General features: G+C 45.3%; 1 long non-coding RNA gene across 4 annotated transcripts in view; it reads right to left on the bottom strand.

The window, feature by feature from the left end:
- LOC129621740 (uncharacterized) overlaps positions 1-20,107 on the bottom strand; it is a 58,817-nt gene extending 38,710 nt beyond the window's left edge. For 2 of the 4 annotated variants that reach the window (XR_008699648.1, XR_008699649.1), the window contains exons 1-3: positions 20,012-20,107; positions 18,832-18,928; positions 3,660-4,415 (exon numbers count right to left, since the gene is read on the bottom strand). This is a non-coding gene — a long non-coding RNA (uncharacterized LOC129621740). The remainder of the gene's footprint in view (positions 1-3,659; positions 4,416-18,831; positions 18,929-20,011) is intronic. The other 2 variants (XR_008699651.1, XR_008699650.1) reach the window with 2 other exon arrangements.
- Between the last annotated feature and the right edge of the window lie 431 nt (positions 20,108-20,538).

Raw genomic sequence — 20,538 nt, 5'->3', positions numbered from 1 at the left:
TTTCACAATGGTCTATGAAGACTATGGCACATGTGGATAAAGTTCATTCCTCTTCTACAAAAATTAAGACTTTTGCCGTATTGATGTCTTTAAAACATGGCAACAGTCTACTCCTAAGTCAGGAAATTTAAAATGGGTAAATCAAACAGTCAGGGCCATGGGAAATCTACGACAGCTGCTTGGCTTTTCCCCGCTCCCTGACGAACCTCATTGTTGTTTTTGTTTTTTTGTTTTTTGTTTTTTTTGCCTGCACAGGGTTAATGCCCTCACGGTGCAGAAAAAACGGTTAACAATGTGTCTTCCACTTGGGATATGCTTTCTATAATCGCCAGTGAGCAAGGCCTCTACTTCTCTGGACCATCACACAAGCCTTAACAAAAACTTTACAAACTTCTTTAAACTATCATCCTCAATTATCAGGCAAGGGCAACAGCTGCTGCTGCTGCTGCTGCTAAGTCGCTTCACTCGTGTCCTACTCTGTGGGACCCCATAGACAGAACAAAGATTAATTACAGAGGATTAAATGAACTGCTAAATATGGTTGCAACTTTCATGACTTTTTGTCTGATATTTTACCGGCTTCTAATCTTTGTGGGTTTTTTTTTTTTTTTCCCAGATATAAAAAAGCTCTTCTCCTCAAGTTACTTATGGTTTAAAACAATTTGGCATTTTACACCTGTGGGTAAAATTAAAACATTTTCCTTTACTCTCTGCCTTGTCCCTCCAGAAACTAGAGACACTTGGGTTCTGAAAAACCTCATCAAATAAATAAAAAGACTGTCTCCTAAAAAATACAGATATCTCAAAATATTTGGGGGACCGATACAAGAGAAAAATCTGATGGCAGGCCTTTGGCATGACCTTCTTGGCATTGAGAGGCCTTTGGGAATTTAGTCTGAGACTCCTGAAAGATTATGCCAGAGTCAATACAAAAAAAGCCTATATGGTCAGTGGACCAAATTTATTTTTAGAACAAACTAGTCGGCTATGTTTAATAAAAGAGCATAATTTTAGAAAAAATTATGTTTCACTAAATATTAAATTCTAGTTTTATTAATTAAGGTCTGTGCTACTAAGACTCACTTCCCAGGCAGTCCTTTGCTGTTATGTTATACTGTTAACAATATTTAACTAAATTATTAAAGGGATACTCTAAGTCGTGGGGTTTTTTTTTCCCCCTAATGCCTAACTTCATCATCAACCTTCGGGTAAAAGCAGATGCTTCACCATTTACAACCAGGAGATTAACACCAGGCTATAGTTACTTAAGCCGAAGAATTGATGCTTTTGAACTGTGGTATGGAGAAGACTCTTGAGAGTCTTTTAGACTGTAAAGAGTTCCAAGCAGTCAATTCTAAAGGAGATTAGCCCTGGGTGTTCTTTGGAAGGACTGATGCTAAAGCCGAAACTCCACTACTTTGGCCACATCATGCGAAGAGTTGACTCATTGGAAAAGACTCTGATATTGGGAGGGATTTGGGGCAGGAGAAAAAGGGGACAACAGAGGATGAGATGGCTGGATGGCATCACCGACTCGATGGACATGGGTTTGAGTGAACTCTGGGAGCTGGTGATGGACAGGGAGGTCTGGCGTGCTGCGATTCATGGGGTCGCAAGAGCCGGACACAACTGAGCGACTGAACTGAACTGAATAGTTACTTAACAGACTAAGTTAGATGACCTAGGGTATCCTGGACTATACCTAATAAAATTCTTAAATTCTTGCTTCTGACACTACTACTGCTGGCTCCTTTCTTTTCATTGCCTGGTTTACAAAACTGTTGCTTGCACTACCAAGTGTGTGTGGCTGAGCCTCTGATAAAACGATGATGTATATATATAAATATACAGTTCCATACGAAATCAATAGCCTCCCTGGTGGCTCAGTGGTAAAGAATCTGCCTGCCAGTGCAAGAGACGAGGGTTCAATTCTCAGTTGGGAAGTTCCCCGAGAAGGAAATATCAATGCATTCCAGTATTCCCACCTGGGAAATGCCATAGACAGAGGAGCCTCTGCTGGGCTACAGTCTATAGGGTTACAAAAGAGTGGGCACAACACAGGGATTAAACTACACACATGAGATCGCTGATTGTAATAATGTGAGTGTAGACATGGGAAGAAGCAACAGAGGGAATATTTTCCTGGACCATAAGAGATTACTAGTAAGACAGGTATGGTCCAGAACTTTTGCTACTTTCATGGCCTAATCCAGTAACAGCACACTGACTTGCCTATCAGCTGAATCTCTGCCAAACCAGCAAACGAGCATTCCTAGCACCATAGGACCAATGGTCATAAGATGCTCCCAACCATGGTCAAATTTTTGGCCATGAAGGGGCCCTGCCAACTGGACTCTGGCACGTGCTGGCTGCCTCTACAAAACTTACATCATAGCCACTGCAGCAGCTAACCTTCAGCACCTCCTGAAAGGAGCTCAAAGTGGAAATCAGAAATTAGGCAGTGTGCTCTGGGGAAAAACAAAAAAAACAATAAGGGGCTAACAGGCCTTCAGATGATTAGACATTTTCAGGTAAAGATTTTCATGCATGTAACCCAGGGAACATTTTCCTTTCCACTGTGGGGGCAGGCGCATGTATGCTGAGCTCACACACATGAAAAAGAGGCCTTGAGATGGGGGTAAGCTGGCTCCATATGAGTCGGAGTGGAGTGTAATTGGGGGGTTGGTGTTACTGGCTACTGGGACTCCCAGCCGACCTCCACATGGATCAGAGGGTCCCAATTTGCCCCTGTGGATGCTGGAAACAGCATAGACTTAAAAAGTGGGGTTTTTTTTGTCCCCAGACCAGTAATTGTGCAAAAAGTGTGGGGTGACCAGAGATGTTTAGTGAGACCCATCCTGTAGAAATGAAAGTACTGTCGGTATCTATGATTAAAGAGGGGTTTGTCTGGCATCTGTAGTTTGAAAACCAAAAAGCTGAGATATTTCAGAGGGCTAGTTTTTTTGTGTTTAACTGCTGCTTGGATAGTTTGGTTGGTGCTGTTCCAATGTTGTTTACTCACTGGGGGAAAAGTCAGGATGAAAGTATGGTTCCACGGTGTGGAGATGTTACCATAGAATACCCCAACGGGTGACCACCCTGAAAATAGAGGGGGTATATGGGAGCCTTGGTTAGGTTCGTTAGGATGCTTCCGGGTTGTGGGGTTGACAGAATGACAGGAATAAAATTTAGGCATTCTCGTAGGACCTGAAGAAAGATAGACTCCATATGATCTAACTTAAAGCTTGTGGTCCTAGGATCAAATTATGCATCTGGGTAAGATGAGACATTAGACTGAGTTTCTACTGGCCAGAGTAATACTGTCTGAAGGCTAGTTCCAGAGATGCATAGTCAGTAGAAGGATGGGTTGTGGGCAGTAGCTAAGGTCTATAAATACTCCTCTGGGTCTAAGGAATGTTGGGAGGGTTTAGCTTGTGTGATGGAACAGAGGAAGGGTAAGGTGAGAGTGAGAGTGAGTTTGTTGTTGTTCAGTCGCTCAGTCGTGTCCAACTCTTTGGGACCCCATGGACTGCAGCACACCAGGCTTCCCTGTCCTTCACTATCTCCCAGAGTTTGCTCAAACTCATCTCACATCCATTGAGTCAATGATGCCATCCAACCGTCTCATCTCATCCTCTGTCACCCCTTTCTCCTCCTACCCTCAATCTTCCCCAGTATCAGGGTCTTTTCCAGTGAGTCGGCTCTTCATGTCAGGTGGCCAAAGTACTGGAGCTTCAGCTTCAGCATCCTTCCAGTGAATATTCAGGGTTGATTTCCTTTAGAACTGACTGGTCTGAACATGGGACTCTCAACAGTCTTCTCCAGCACCACAGTTCAGAAGCATCAGGCGTTCGGCACTCAGCCTTCTTTATGTTTCATCTCTCACATCTGTACGTGACTAATGGAGTAACCATAGCTTTGACTATACAACCTTTTGTTGGCAAAGTGATGTCTCTGCTTTTTAATACACTGTCTAGGTTTGTCATAGCTTTTCTTCCAATAAGCAAGTGTCTTTTAATTTCATGGCTTCAGTCACGGTCCTCAGTGATTCTGGAGCCCAACAGTGAGTTTGAGGGGCATTTAGTCAAGAATGATGCCTGGTGTAGGCCTCAGAAAGACCAGACAACCAAGGCTAGGTACCACAGGTGTGAGACAGGATCATCCACAGGAGGGCACAAGACTGGAAGAAAGAAAGGACAATCACGATATCAGCAGCACAACACGGGCAGTTGATCATGTATTTATTTAAAGAGTTCGATTGTTACTTATCTTTGGTCCTTTTGAAGAGGAATTTAAGGTCTTCAAGTGGTTCAGAGGCGTAGGATGCTGGAGTGCCTGAGTCTTCAGAGGGCAGTTTCCAAGGCTCCCCCCACCAAAGTGGTGAATCCGGCTGGAGATTCCTGAAACCTTGATGGCTGTAGGTGAGGAAAGGAAGACTGGAAGATGTCCCTTTCAAATAGGAACCAGCTGGGACTTGGGAGAACTGTCCTTCCAAGTTCCATTAAGGACTCTATCCCCAAGTTGATATAGAATGGCTGAATGAGGGCTAGGAGGGTTGGCTTCTGGGCCAAATTCCCTAATGGCCTGTTAGAACACTGAGAGTTTGGTTACATAATACTATAGCCCTAGGGCGTCCCTGTCCATAAGGAGGTCTGATGTTAGAAAGAATGTATGTGGACTCAATCTGAGGGATACTTTGGAGTTATTCTACTGCTAAGGAGGGCAATAGGTAACAGGGTTACCCAAACTTGTTTAGTTTCCCGGATTAGTTTTTCGAGAATGTTTTGAGGAAATGATTGGCTCTTTCTCCCTTTCCTGAGGATTGAGGCCTCCAGGAGTAATGCAGAGCAAAACTTGTCAAGGGCTTTGGCAATGGGCTTCCCTGACAGCTCAGTTGGTAGAGAATCCGCCTGCAATGCGGGAGACCTGGGTTCGATCCCTGGGTTGGGAAGATCCCCTGGAGAAGGGAAAGGCTATGCACTCCAGTATTCTTGCCTGGAGAATTCCATGGACTGTATAGTCCATGGGGTCGCAAAGAGTCATACATGACTGAGCGACTTTGCTGTCTGTACAGCAAACAAGAGCATTTCCTCACCCCATATACAAAAATAAACTCAAAATGGACTAAAGACCTATTAGGTAGGTAGAATAGGGGAAAGGAGTCCAAAATGGCGGTGGCTACAAGACAAAGAAGGGAAAAGCTTGTGAAAATAGAACAAAAGAAGGTCCAAGGACCAGAGTGAGGACCTCAGGTAAAACAAACAACACTCCCGGCTGGCCCAATTTACATGGGACAGGCCTAGGGAGACATAAACATATAGAAAGAGGAGCCAAAGTTAGCTCGCTCTCTCTCCTGCGAGCTGGGGCGTTCTTCTCTTCCCGTCTTTGGATCGACGTGCCCTCACGCCTCGAAGATGGATTTTCCTGCTCTCTTCTAAATAAAATACAGCTGTAACACTGAGCTGTAGCACTGGTTTGTCTAAGAGCTGTAACACGGTGGTTTCGCGACCTGAGAGCTATAACACGGTCTATCCAAGACCGGAGAGCTGTGACATTCCGAGGGGGCTTTCATGTCCGTCATTCCAATCTTTGTTGTGACGAGACAAAGAACCAAGGAACATACATGACATCTATGGTGCCGTGACTCGGGTTTAACCTGGCTGAAACAAACTCCGCGCGGAAGGGGCCAAGCACAGCAGGAGCCCACTCAGTGACACTCCCACAGTAGAAGCCTAACGGGAAGAAAACCCAGCGCAGGGGAAGGCCCATTGTGCTGGAAACCAGGACAGTGAAAAACGAATTCAGCAGAAAGCTCACGCGGCCCAGTCTCAGATTCCAGAAGACCTCCGGTTAAGGTAGGAGGTCCTTGCTCCTATGGCTTGAGGGACATACCTAACGAAATCTTAATTCCTTTACAATCTCTCATTCCTTGTTTCCTCAAACCTCCCGCGAACAGGCGGGTGGCAGGGGGCACAACTGAGGGACTCTGGAGAGGCTACTCCTCAGCATGTCCCAAAGGCGCTATCTGCTGAGCCCCAGTAGCTGTTACACAAGCCGGTGGGGGTTCTTCTGTCCTTTCTCTTCTCTGTGCCAAGGATCAGACCAATAAAACTGTGAGCATCGGTCAGATATTAAGCAAAATTTCCGGCAGGCTATGAAGGGGATTCCTTGGCAAGTTTTTCCTACTGCTTTTTCCTCCTGTCCTTCAGCCCTCTCCCGGGACTTGAGCCCAACCAAAACCCAGAATGGCTTTGGGTACCTAATTAAGCTCAGGCTCTGAGGTCTCATTGCAAAAATTCATTGAGAGTCAAAGTGATAAGTAAGAGGTAGACTTGTTAAGTTTCAGAGAGAGGCGCCCACTCTACAGGGTACAGGCCAAGGAATGCAGCCTGGCTAGGCCGCATTTTGCTAGCGGGGTGAATTCATATGCTAATGAGTGAGAGGATCATCCCAGCCTTTGGGGAACCATCCACTCCTCCATCTTTTGACAGTGCCTTGGAGATGTCCTGCCCCCCTGGGTGTGTCCGTTGGCTTATAGATTGGGGATTAAGGTTTACTTGAATTTGACTTGTCATCTTGGACCCAATTGATTTTAATTGGTTTACATTATACCCTTGTGCTATGTCATTCTTTCAAAGGTTGTGCTCTGCCCCCTTCCGTCCTGTTTCATGCTCTTTTCCTGAGCCCCATCCAGACCCACAAGGTTGCCTCTACAATCTTCTGGAGAGACAATCAGAAAATAGCTGGCCTTGGAAGGGAAATACTCTATAATGTCCAAGCCCCTAATCCTACCCGGTACTGGTCACACTGGAGATCTTGGGGATGCCCAACTCCAGTCCAGGGGTCCCAGGAAGTCATCACACCTTGATCTGCCTAGGGATCTGGTCCTCAAAAAGTTGTCACGCCTCAACCTGCTCGGCGATCCACCAGTCCCAGGGGTCCCAGAAGGTCGTCACGCCTCGACTTGCCCAGGGGCCCAATTCTCGGGAGGCTGTCATGCCTCCACCTGCCCAGGGATTCGATCTCTAAAAGGCTGTCATGCCTCAGCCTGCCTGGGGATCTGCACCCTGACCCAGGGACACCTGGCTCTCAGGTTGCAACAGTACTAGGTAGGATGAGCTTACATCACATCTATTCCCGTCCACGGTGGGCAAACTAGCAATGAGTTACAAACCCCTTAATTCTACCCAGCACTGGTCATGCTGGAGACCTTGGGGATGCTCAACTCCAGTCCGGGGATCCCAGGAGGTCATCATGCCTCGACCTGTCCAGAGACCCAATTCTCGGGAGGTCGTCACGCCTCGACCTGCCCGGGGATTCGATCTCTAGGAGGCTGTCACGCCTCAGCCTGCCTGGGGATCTGCACCCTGACCCGGGGACGCCTGGCTCTCAGGCTGCAACAGTTCTGGGTAGGATAAGCTTCAGACTCACCCCTAAGGAAGTCCACCCATGAAAATCAAAGGAGGTCTTTTTCTTTTCTCCTGTCATTACTGTCTTTCAGATGGGAAATAACCAATCCACTTCCCGGCAGAGGCCCTTGAGATGCATCCTTGATAACTGGAAGCTGTTTGACCCTCTAGCTCTAAGAAGTCGCTTGAAATTCTTTTGTGCCACTGCATGGCCACAGTATCCACTGGGGGACAAGGAACACTGGCCTGAGGATGGGACTTTAAATTACAATACCATCTTGCAATTAGAATTATTCTGCAAAAGACAAGGGAAATGGACAGAGATCCCCTATGTCCAAATTTTATTCCGACTAAAAGATATGAAAGAACTCTGTCTTAAGTATGGGATTGTTGTACGCCCTCAAAGTGAGACCACTAGGCAAATGGTGTTAGGCACAGGCAACCAAGAAAAGGAACCCCCCCCCCAACCACCCCGTGAAGGCTCACCTCCCACAGCTCCCAAGTTCCTTGGTGCTCCTTCCTTGTATCCAAACGTGCCCCCATATCTGGGAGCACCCCCTCCACAAAAGCCAGCTCGAGTATGTCCCTTAGTTGAAACTGGAGGAGAATTCGGACCAACCCGGGTCCATAAACCCTTCTCCTTCTTAGAACTAAGACAGATCAAACAAGACCTGGGAAGCTATACAGATGACCCAGGCAAATATATAGATATATTCCAACATATTACCTTGGCCTTTGACTTGATGTGGAAAGACATCATGGTAAGATTTAGTCAAATATTATCTGACCCTGAACATACTAGGGTCTTAAAGGAAGCCTGGAGGTATGCAACAGGGCTTCACATGTCTGGTGATAGATACCCAGTAGGGGAAACTGCAGTCCCCTCCTCCGATCCTAACTGGAATTATAATGACCCTGAGCACATCTGGGAAAGGGATCATTTTCTAATCCGTGTGAAGGCAGGACTGAAAGCAGCACAATAAAAAGTAATTAGCTATGCCTGGGTCTCAGCAATAACTCGGGAGCCCAATGAGAACCCCATTGCCTTTCTGGAAAGGCTAAAATAGCACTCAAAAAGTTTACCAATCTGGACTTAGACTCTTACGAGGGGTAGGTGATTTTAAAGGACAAATTCCTGTCCCAATGTGCATCAGATATCAGAATTAAGTTACAACAGCTACAACAGCAGGACTCGGCTGCCTCTTTAGATGAGATGGTCCAGACAGCCACCAATACCTTTTAGAACAGAGAACAGGAGAAGGAGGCCAAGGCCTAGGAGAGGGAGAGAAAGAAAGAGACAAGGCATGCCCAGATGCTGGCCCCCTTCCAGGGAAGCCCTATGGCAAACCCCGAGCCCTTGAAGGACAAGGCACTAAGCAAATGCTTAATCTGTAGACAGGCGGGGCATTGGGCCAGAGTGTCCAAACCATGACAAGTCTCCTAGAACGGCTTGCCACAAATGCCATCAACTGGGACATCGGGCCTCAAGGTCAAGCGCCAAGCCTACCCTCACGATGGTTCAAGAGGACTGAAGCGGCCCACTCCAGCCAGCCCGCCTGTCACAGATAACCATCACGGGGCTGGAGCCAAGGGTGCAACTCCATGTGGCAGGTAGGTCCAAGAATTTCTTGGTTGACACAGGGGCTACCTACTCTGTCTTGATCTCCTACTCCGGAGCCTTCTCCTCCCAAACCTGTACCATTTTGGGTGCCACAGGAAAAGCAACTACTAACAGATTCACCCGAGCACTTCTTTGTTGCTGGGATGGACACATATTTTCCCACCAGTTTCTGGTGGTCCCTGAGTGTCCTACTCCCTAAGAAAGGCAATGCCAAAGAATGCTCAAACTACCGCACAACTGCACTCATCTCACATGCTAGTAAAGTAATGCTCAAAATTCTCCAAGCCAGGCTTCAGCAATATGTGAACTGTGAAATTCCTGATGTTCAAGTTGGTTTTAGAAAAGGCAGAGGAACCAGAGATCAAATTGCCAACATCCGCTGGATCATATAAAAAGCAAGAGAGTTCCAGAAAAACATCTATTTCTGCTTTATTGACTATGCCAAAGCCTTTGACTGTGTAGATCACAATAAACTGTGGAAAATTCTGAAAGAGATGGGAATACCAGACCACCTGATCTGCCTCTTGAGAAATTTGTATGCAGGTCAGGAAGCAACAGTTAGAACTGGACATGGAACAACAGACTGGTTCCAAATAGGAAAAGGAGTACGTCAAGGCTGTATATTGTCACCCTGTTTATTTAACTTATATGCAGAGTACATCATGAGAAATGCTGGACTGGAAGAAACACAAGCTGGAATCAAGACTGCCGGGAGAAATATCAATAATCTCAGATATGCAGATGACACCACCCTTATGGCAGAAAGTGAAGAGGAACTCAAAAGCCTGTTGATGAAAGTGAAAGTGGAGAGTGAAAAAGTTGGCTTAAAGCTCAACATTCAGAAAACGAAGATCATGGCATCCGGTCCCATCACTTCATGGGAAATAGATGGGGAAACAGGGGAAACAGTGTCAGACTTTATTTTTCTGGGCTCCAAAATCACTGCAGATGGTGACTGCAGCCATGAAATTAAAAGACGCTTACTCCTTGGAAGGAAAGTTATGATCAACCTAGATAGCATATTCAAAAGCAGAGACATTACTTTGCCAACAAAGTTTCGGCTAGTCAAGGCTATGGTTTTTCCTGTGGTCATGTATGGATGTGAGAGTTGGACTGTGAAGAAGGCTGAGCGCCGAAGAATTGATGCTTTTGAACTGTGGTGTTGGAGAAGACTCTTGAGAGTTCCTTGGACTGAAAGGAGATCCAACCGGTCCATTCTGAAGGAGATCAGCCCTGGGATTTCTTTGGAAGGAATGATGCTAAAGCTGAAACTCCAGTACTTTGGCTACCTCATGCGAAGAGTTGACTCATTGGAAAAGACTCTGATGCTGGGAGGGATTGGGGGCAAGAGGAGAAGGGGACGACAGAGGATGAGATGGCTGGATGGCTTCACTGACTCGATGGACGTGAGTTTGAGTGAACTCCGGGAGTTGGTGATGGACAGGGAGGCCTGGTGTGCTGCGATTCATGGTGTCGCAAAGAGTCGGACATGACTGAGCGACTGATTTGATCTGATACTCACTAAACTGGGGACCACCCTTGTGATGGGAAGTTTTTCAGCCCCTAGAGCTCTACAGCTCCTGGTTACTACTGAAGAACCCATTACACCTTCAATAGAGAGGGACCAAAAACTATGGGAAGACAAAATTAACCCCCAGGTGTGGGACCAGGGGATTCCTGGATGAGCCCACCAAGCTGAACCCGTCATCATTGTCCTCCAAGATCCCACTCGGTTTCCTAACCGGAAACAATATCCTCTCAAAAGAGAGGCTGGGGAGGGACTACAGCCTTTAATAAACAAATTCCTTGCTTGTGGGCTATTGGTCCCCACCAGTTCGCCATGTAACACCCCAATCCTCTCAGTAAAGAAAAAAGACGGAACCTGGCGAATGGTTCAAGATCTCCAGATCATAAATGAAGCTGTAGTCCCCCTCTATCCCACAGTACCCAATCCCTATGTAATCTTGGGAGAAATCCCACCCAGTGCCAAGTGGTTTACAGTTTTGGATCTCAAAGATGCATTTTTTTGCATACCACTGGCTAAAGAATCCCAATACCTTTTTGCCTTTGAGTGGGAGGCCCCAGGAGAAAAACACCAACAGATGACTTGGACAATATTACCTCAGGGGTTCAGAGATAGCCCCCACCTGTTTGGACAGGCCCTTAGCCGGGATCTCCTAGATCTGGACCTGGGACCTAATGGGAAAATATTACAATATGTAGATGACCTACTAATCTGCTCTCCAGAGGAGAAAAGTGCCCAACAACATACAATTCAGGTTCTAAACTTCTTGGCAGAAAGGGGATATAAAGTCTCCTGTGCTAAGGCACAGATGGTCAAGACAAAGGGGCTTACCTGGGAGTTCAGATTACACACGGGCCCAGGAGGCTGTCCTCTGATCGGGTACGAGGAATCCTCCAGTTGTCCTCCCCCATGACTCAAAAACAATTGCGAGCTTTCCAGGGGCTAACTGGGTATTGTAGAATCTGGATACCCAACTATGGTCTAATTGCCCTGCCCTTATATGAAAGCTTAAAGGGACGAGATGATTCAATCCCACTGATGTGGGGAACTCCTCAAAAGGAGGCAGAGGCTACACTAAAACAGGCCTTAAGTCAGGCACCTGCCTTGAGGTTGCCAGACCCAGAAAAAGCATTCCAACTTTATGTCCATGAAAGAAAGGAAATAGCCTTGGGAGTGTTAACTCAGAGGTTGGGATCTGAGCCCCAGCCTGTAGCTTACTTATCCAAGAGGCTCGGTCCAACCACCCGAGGCTGGCCCCGCTGCCTTTGAAGTCTTGCAGCTATTGCAATCATGATAGAAGATGCTTTAAAACTCTCCTTTGGGGGCAAACTAACTATTTTTATCAGCCACCAAGTAAAACAACTCCTAAACGGGAGAGGCCATTTATGGATGTCTGATCAAAGAATCCTCAGATATCAAGTAATGCTTGATCCAGGCCTCACTATATGCCCTTGTGAGGTTCTTAACCCAGCCACCCTCCTGCCTATCCCCGAGGGCTCTCTCCCCTTTCACTCTTGTCTAGAAACCTTGGACCACTACACAAAACCCCGAGAGGGATTGTCAGAAGATCCTCTGACTAATCCTGAGGAAATCTGGTACACTGATGGAAGCAGCTTTGTCTTGGATGGAAGAAGAGCCGGGTATGCAGTAGTCTCCAATTTTGAGACCATAGAGGCTAAGCCTCTACCACCAGGTACTTCGGCCCAATTAGCTGAGCTCATAGCCCTGCCTCGAGCTTTAGAGCTGGGAAAAGGAAAAAGAATAGCCATTTACACTGACTCCAAGTATGCCTTTCTGGTGCTACATGCACATGTGGCTATTTGGAAAGAAAGGGGCCACTTTACCACCCGAGGGTCCCCAATCAAATATGGTGATCAGATTCTTCAACTCTTGGAGGCAGTCCATCTGCCCACTGAGGTTTCAGTCTCCCACTGTAAAGGACACCAAAAAGGGAACACAGAAGTGGCACGAGGGAACCAGGCATCTGATCAGGCAGCTAGGAGAACAGCATTACAGAACCATGACCTAATAGGGGTTGCCACCTTAGTTCCACAGACTAATTTGCCAGAAACTCCTTCATATACTGAAGATGAGACTCTTAAAGCTAAGAGCGAGGGCTTTCAAGAAGATCATATGGGGTGGTTCCAAAAGGAGGGACTCCTTTTTCTGCCTGGGAACCTCCAATGGAAGTTGGTTAACTCCTTACATGCTACCACTCATTTGGGGGAAAAGTCCCTTCAAAGATTACTAGAAAGGTCCTTCAGAAGAACAGGCTTCCAAACAACTATAAGACAGGTGGTCTCCTCTTGTCCCACTTGCCAACTAAACAACCCCCAAGGAGCCTGAAGACCCCAGCTGGCCCAGCCCATCCAACGACGTGGGGCCTACCCAGTAGAGGACTGGCAGATGGACTTCGCCCAGATGCCAGTTTCTCAAGGGTATAAATACCTATTAGTCATGATAGATACATTCACAGGATGGACTGAAGGCTTTCCCACCTGGACTGAGAAGGCTGAGGAGGTGGTAAAAAAACTGCTCCATGAAATCATTCCAAGATTTGGTCTGCCCAGGTCATTACAAAGTGACAATGGGACATCATTTACTTCTAAGGTCACCCAAGGGGTCTCGAGCGCACTGGGCATTACTTATTATCTCCATTGTGCCTGGAGGCCGCAATTTTCAGAAAAACTAGAAAGAGCCAATCAATTCTTAAAATCAGCGATAAAAAAGATAACCCAGGAGACCTCCCTGGGATGGAAGGAGGCTTTACCAATAGCTCTCCTCCACACCCGTATTGCCCCTAAGGAACAGGTTGGTCTTAGTCCTTATGAGATGCTATATGGGAGACCTTTTGTTTATGTCAATGACCTCTTCCTAGATCCAGAGGTTCAGACCCTCCAGTCTTATGCCGAGGCCATTGGGCAATTCCAACAGGATATATGCTTGTGGGGTATGAACCAGGACCCAAAAGATTCTAAGGAGTCACCACTATATGCTCCAGGGACTCAAGTCCTAATTAAAGTCTGGAAAGATGGGTCCCCAAAGGCTCAACTCCAGCCCACATGGAAGGGCCCCTACCCTGTAATACTTTCTACCCCCACAACAGTCAAGTTACCAGGACATGACTCCTGGATTCACTACTCACGAGTCAAGCCATGGAAGAAAACAGAAGAGGATACTCAATACACCTGTGAGCCCCTGGGAGATCTCAGATACCTATTCAGAACTACCAATGAGTGTCATTCTAATGAACACCCCCCAAAACCTGGTTTCTGGAGATAAGATTTCTCAGGATAACTCTAAGGAGCCAACACAGCTTGACAGAGATTGTACTCCAAAACAGACAGGAGATAGATCTTCTGATCCCTGAACAAGGAGGGACTTGAGCCATCCTGACCATGTGAGTTTAAAATTGACTGATGTCTCTACTAGTGCTTGTTATGCTATATTGATGATGCTTATGATTATTCCATGTACTCTCAATTGTCTTACCTGTTTTGTCTCTGCCCAGGTCAACAAGCTACAACACGCAGTGCCAGTTCAACAAAGACATAAAACTACAGCTGACCACGAAAAATATCACACACCCTTAGATGGACAGGAGGCCCAATACCCCTAGCCATCCCAGTAGAGCAGGAAATAGCCAAAAAGACCTCGATGCCCCTATTCCCAAAGAATTGGGCCTCCCATCTCCTGAGGGTTTGGAAATGTTAGGTAGGTAGAATAGGGGAAAGGAGTCCAAAATGGCGGTGGCTACAAGACAAAGAAGGGAAAAGCCCGTGAAAATAGAACAAAAGAAGGTCCGAGGACCAGAGTGAGGACCTCAGGTAAAGCAAACAACACTCCTGGCTGGCCCAATTTACATGGGACAGGCCTAGGGAGACATAAACATATAAAAAGAGGAGCCAAAGCTAGCTCGCTCTCTCTCCCGCACACTGGGGCGCTCTTCTCTTCCCGTCTTTGGATCGACATGCCCTCACGCCTTGAAGATGGATTTTCCTGCTATCTTCTAAATAAAATTGAGCTGTAACACTGATTTGTCTAAGAGCTATAACACGGTCCTTTCACGACCTGAGAGCTATAACATGGTCTATCCAAGACCTGAGAGCTCTGACACTCCGTCATTGCAAATCTTTGTTGTGATGAGACAAGGAACCGAGAAACATACGCTCGCGTGACAGCCCTAAACCAGAAACCATAAAACACTTAAAAGAGAACATGGGCATACACTCCTTGAAAAATATCACAGCAGTATTCTTTTGGATCTGTCTCCTAAGGCAAAAGAAACACAAGCACAAATAAATAAATGGGGCCTAATTAAACTTAAAAGCTTTTGCATAGCAAAGTAAACTATTCACAAAACTAAAAGACAATCTACTGTATGGGAAAAATTATTTGGAGATGCCAGATGGTCAACACCGAAATCAGATTGATTACATTCTTTGCAGCCAAGCTCTATACAGTCAGCAAAAGTAAGACCGGGAGCTGACTGTGGCTCAGATCATGAACTTCTTATTGCAAAATTCAGACTTAAATTGAAGAAAGTAAGGTAAACCACTAGACCATTCGGGTATGACCTAAAGCAAATCCCTTATGATTATACAGTGGAAGTGAGAAATAGATTTAAGGGACTAGATCTGATAGACAGACTGCCTGAGGAACTATGGACGGAGGTTCATGACATTGTACAGGAGACAGGGATCAAGACCATCCCCATGGAAAAGAAATGCAAAAAAGCAAAATGGCTGTCTGGGGAGGCCTTACAAATAGCTGTGAAAAGAAGAGAAGTGAAAAGCAAAGGAGAAAGGAAAGATATAAGCATCTGAATGCAGTCTTCCAAAGAATAGCAAGGAGAGATAAGAAAGCCTTCCTCAGCAATCAATGCAAAGAAATAGATGAAAACAACAGAACGGGAAAGACTACAGATTTCTTCAAGAAAATCAGAGATACCAAGGGAACATTTCATGCAAAGATGGGCTCGATAAAGGATAAAAAAGGTATGGACCTAACAAAAGCAGAAGATATTAAGAAGAAATGGCAAGAATACACAGAAGAACTGTACAAAAAAGATCTTCACGACCCAGATAATCACGATGGTGTGATCACTGACCTAGAGCCAGACATCCTGGAATGTGAAGTCACGGCCTTAGGAAGCATCACTACGAACAAAGCTAGTGGAGGTGATGGAATTCCAGTGGAGCTATTCCAAATCCTGAAAGATGATGCTGTGAAAGTGCTGCACTCAATATGCCAGCAAATTTGGAAAACTCAGCAGTGGCCACAGGACTGGAAAAGGTCAGTTTTCATTCCAATCCCAAAGAAAGGCAATGCCAAAGAATGCTCAAACTACCACATAATGGCACTCATCTCACACGCTAGTAAAGTAATGCTCAAAATTCTCCAAGCCAGGCTTCAGCAATACGTGAACTATGAACTTCCAGATGTTCAAGCTGGTTTTAGAAAAGGCAGAGGAACCAGAGATCAAATTGCCACTGGATCATGGGAAAATCAAGAGAGTTCCAGAAAAACATCTATTTCTGCTTTATTGACTATGCCAAAGCCTTTGACTGTGTGGATCACAATAAACTGAGGAAAATTCTGAAAGAGATGGGAATACCAGACCACCTGACCTGCCTCTTGAGAAACCTATATGCAGGTCAGGAAGCAACAGTTAGAACTGGACATGGAACAACAGACTGGTTCCAAATAGGAAAAGGAGTATGTCAAGGCTGTATATTGTCACCCTGTTTATTTAACTTATATGCAGAGTACATGAGAAACGCCGGGCTGGAAGAAGCACAAGCTAGAATCAAGGTTGCTGGGAGAAATATCAATAATCTCATTATGCAGATGACACCACTCTTATGGCAGAAAGAGAAGAGGAACTCAAAAGCCTGTTGATGAAAGTGAAAGAGGAGAGTGAAAAAGTTGGCTTAAAGCTCAACATTCAGAAAACGAAGATCATGGCATCTGGTCCTATCAATTCATGGGAAGTGGATGGGGAACCAGTGGAAACAGTGTCAGACTTTATTTTGGGGGGCTCCAAAATCACTGCAGATGGTGACTGCAGCCATGAAATTAAAAGACGCTTACTCCTTGGAAGGAAAGTTATGACCAACCTAGATAGCATATTCAAAAGCAGCGACATTACTTTGCCAACAAAGGTCCATGTCAAGGCTATGGTTTTTCCAGTAGTCGTGAATGGATGTGAGAGTTGGACTGTGAAGAAAGCTGAGCACCAAAGAATTGATGCTTTTGAACTGTGGTGTTGGAGAAGACTCTTGAGAGTCCCTGGACTGCAAGGATATCCACCAGTCCATTCTAAAGGAGATCAGTCCTGGGTGTTCTTTGGAAGGAATGATGCTAAAGCTGAAACTCCAGTACTTTGGCTTCCTCATGCAAAGAGTTGACTCATTGGAAAAGACTCTGATGTTGGGAGGGATTGGGGTCAGGAGGAGAAGAGGACGACAGAGGATGAGATGGCTGGATGGCATCACCGACTCAATGGACATGGGTTTGGATGAACTCCGGGAGTTGGTGATGGACAGGGAGGCCTGGCGTGCTGCAATTCATGGGGTCCAAAAGAGTCGGACACAACTGAGTGATTGAACTAACTGAACTCAAAGACAATCTACTGAATGGGAAAAATTATTTGGAGATGCAATGATGGATAAGGGATTATTATGCAAAGTATATAATAACTCAATATCAAATAGAAAACCAAACGACCCAATTAGAAAATGGGCAGAAGACCTGAATAGACACTTCTCCAAGAAAGACACACACATGGCCAATATGCATATGAAAAGGTGTTGAACATCGCTAATCATTAAGGAAATTTAAATCAAAACTACAATGAGATATGACTTCATGAACCTCTCAGAAGAGCTATCATCAAAAAGACAACAAGTGTTAGTGAGGATACAGAGGAAAGGGAAGCGTTGTGCACTGTTGTTAGGAATGTAAATCGGTACACTAAGGAAAACAGTAGGGAGGATTACCAGAAAATTAAAAGTAAATGCACCACATGATCCGGCAACTCCACACCTGGGTATATAGAAGAAGAAAAGGAAAACACTAAATCAAAAGGCCATCAGCTGACTTTTCTGTGGAAACTTTGGAGGCAGAAGGGAGTGGCATCTGGCATCAGATATTTAAAGGATAGCAACTTTCAGTGAATATAATCCATAAAAATATTGAATCACTATGCTGTATACCTGAAAACAATACAATAACTCAATTACACTTCAGTTAAAAAATAGGAAATCACCTATTCTTTTCATGGTGAATTGACTTCAAGCTGAGTTCAAGCGTACTTGTATTTTTTTGAATATTCCTGAGTGCACTAATTTTTTAAAAATCCTTCAGTGTTGCATACATCACATTTATGCAATAGGACAGTCTTCTCTTCTAAATGTTAATGTCCTTATTACTGGTTCCAACTTCAAGATATGACCCACAAAAAGAGAAATCAGGCGACATAAATTGCTCATGGTAACTTCCTTAGTTTGAGTTGAGTTCATTTACAGGCAATTCAATGCAGAAATGATTTTTGAAAGCAGAAAGATGTATGAAAGAGATTATGATTCATTATTCTGTAAGGAACTAAAAAAAAGCTCAAGTCAGAACTTTTTAAGTGAATCAACTTTTCGAGGTATGCTCAGCATATACAATAAAATACTCAGATTTAATCATGCAGCTTGTTGAGGTTTGACAGGATGGTAAGTACCATCCTGTCTTAGTGTGTTGAGAATACTATAATAAAATACCTTAGTCTGGGTGGGTAATAAACAAAAATATTTCTCATAGTTCTGGAGGCTAGTGAGACCAAGATCAAGACGCCAGCAAATTTAGTGTCTGGAGAACCCTTTCCTGGTTCACAGATGCACCTTCTCACTGTAAACACACAGGGCAGAAGGCTTGAAGGATCTCTCTGAGGCCTCTTGTAAAAGCACCAATCACCTCCCGAAGACCCCAGCTGCTAATACCATCACCTGGGGCGGGGGGTCGGATTTCAACATGTGGACCCTGGAGGGAAACCTTCATCTTGAACACACCCCAGTCAAGATTCAGAAGTTTCCCATCACTCCAGAAAGTTCCCTCCATCCCTCCATTCCCTCACATCAGCAAAGCACTGATTAAAATTCGATTCCCCGTACATTATTTTGGACTATTCCAGAACGTCGTACAAAGGAAGTCCTATGTACTGCTTCTTTGGTCTGCTTTCTTTCTGTTATCATATTATCTATGAGATACATCCACGATCGTACACATACCAGAAACTCGTTCAGATTTACTGACGATTTTCCCACTGAATGAATAGCCCCGTGTGTCTGCCATTCATCTGTCCAGCACTGTTTGCTTGTTTCCAGTCTGTGGAATAAATTCAAGCATAATGCTGTTATGAATATGTATATAGAATCATTGTGGTAACTTCCTATGGCTAGAATCACCAAGACACAGGGCCGGCATAATTTTAACTTTATAAGGAACTATTATCCACCCTAACATTTCTACTCAGGACACTATTGTTTTGTTCCACTCATCACCCCCAACACATCCCACGTTTGTAAAGTATGAAAGAATTTGATTCTCTCCTCAAAAGTCTGACTAAAAGAAGCTTCCACCCTCTTCTCCATTTCGTATTTTCATTACAAATTGAAGCCTTGTCTCATTTTGGTTTGAGGGCAAAAAGTCAATTACTGTCTCAAATTTGCACCAAACCCCCTGATTGGAACCACTCAGCCCAGATATGCACTCTGTTTTCCTCATTTCTGACATGTTTTGTCTTCCCTAACCCCCCTGTGTTAGGACCCCTAGCACCACTTGGCACAGCCCCTCCCCTTCATGAGGACACATTGTTATGTAAGAGCGTCCCCTCCCTCCCCCACCTCTGGGGCTGCCCAGCCTCCAGTCTGTCTCTGCTCTCCTCAGGACTAGCCTGCTGTCTAAAAGTTGCTGCTCCAGGGATAGTCTTGCCTGCCTCCCACCGCAGTGCATTTTCTTTGGTCACACACTTCCTCACTCATGGGGTGTGCCTGCACCCAGGCCCACCTGAGAGGTGATCTCTGGCTGCCTCTGCTCTGGCTATTCCTGTTTCCAACCTGCTGTTCCCATGACCCACCAGGATGGTGCTTCACTTCTTCTGAAATTGTGATTCCCAGGAAGGTGTCCCACAGAGTGAGTGGAATTGAGAGACAAGGCCAGCTCTCCTACAAGATTCGCTTCAGCGGCCAAAGACACGTGGTTCACTTGAGAGTCAAGAAGAACTTGCTGCCCAGACATTTTCCTGTTATCACCGATAACGACCAAGGTGCCATGCAGGAGAACTACCCTTATATCCCCCGAGACTGCTACTACTTTAGCTACATCGAAGGGGTTCCTGGGTCCATGGGCACCCTGGACACCTGCTATGGGGGTCTGCGTGGCATGCTGCAGCTGGACGACTTCACTTACGAAATCAAACCATTGGAGGCTTCTTCCAAATTTGAGCATCTGATTTCTCAGCTTGTGACACAGAAAATAGCAGCAGAGGATGAGAAATGTGAGGCTGAAGAGAAAGATACAAATCAAGAGTATGAGGAGGCAATGATTTCTGAAATGCCTAGAGCAGGCCCTGTGTATCTGTGGTGGCCACACAGAAAAGCCTTAAAAGTTCACTACACAATTTCTCACTCATTAGTTGTTCAGAACAGTAATGAGACGCATATAATAGAGAATATAGTGAATATAAACAACATATTGCACACCATTTGTTACCAGGGTCAACTTCAGGTTTTCATACGTGCTTTGTGCATATGGAGTCATAGAGATCAGATGAATCTCCAAAGGTTTAGAAGCCCTGCAGAGGCAAAGGCTCAGTTTGGTTTATGGAAATCTCAGAATTTTCATGCAAATATACCACATGATACTTCATTGCTTTTAACAGGACATAAAATCGCTGGGACCTCCTATTATAGCAGCCATAATGGAATATGCAACCA

This window comes from Bubalus kerabau, chromosome 10, assembly GCF_029407905.1.
Source record: "Bubalus kerabau isolate K-KA32 ecotype Philippines breed swamp buffalo chromosome 10, PCC_UOA_SB_1v2, whole genome shotgun sequence".
Lineage (NCBI taxonomy): Eukaryota > Metazoa > Chordata > Mammalia > Artiodactyla > Bovidae > Bubalus > Bubalus kerabau.
Note: the sequence above shows the minus strand (reverse complement) of the source record. Positions and strands in the feature narration are given on the sequence as shown.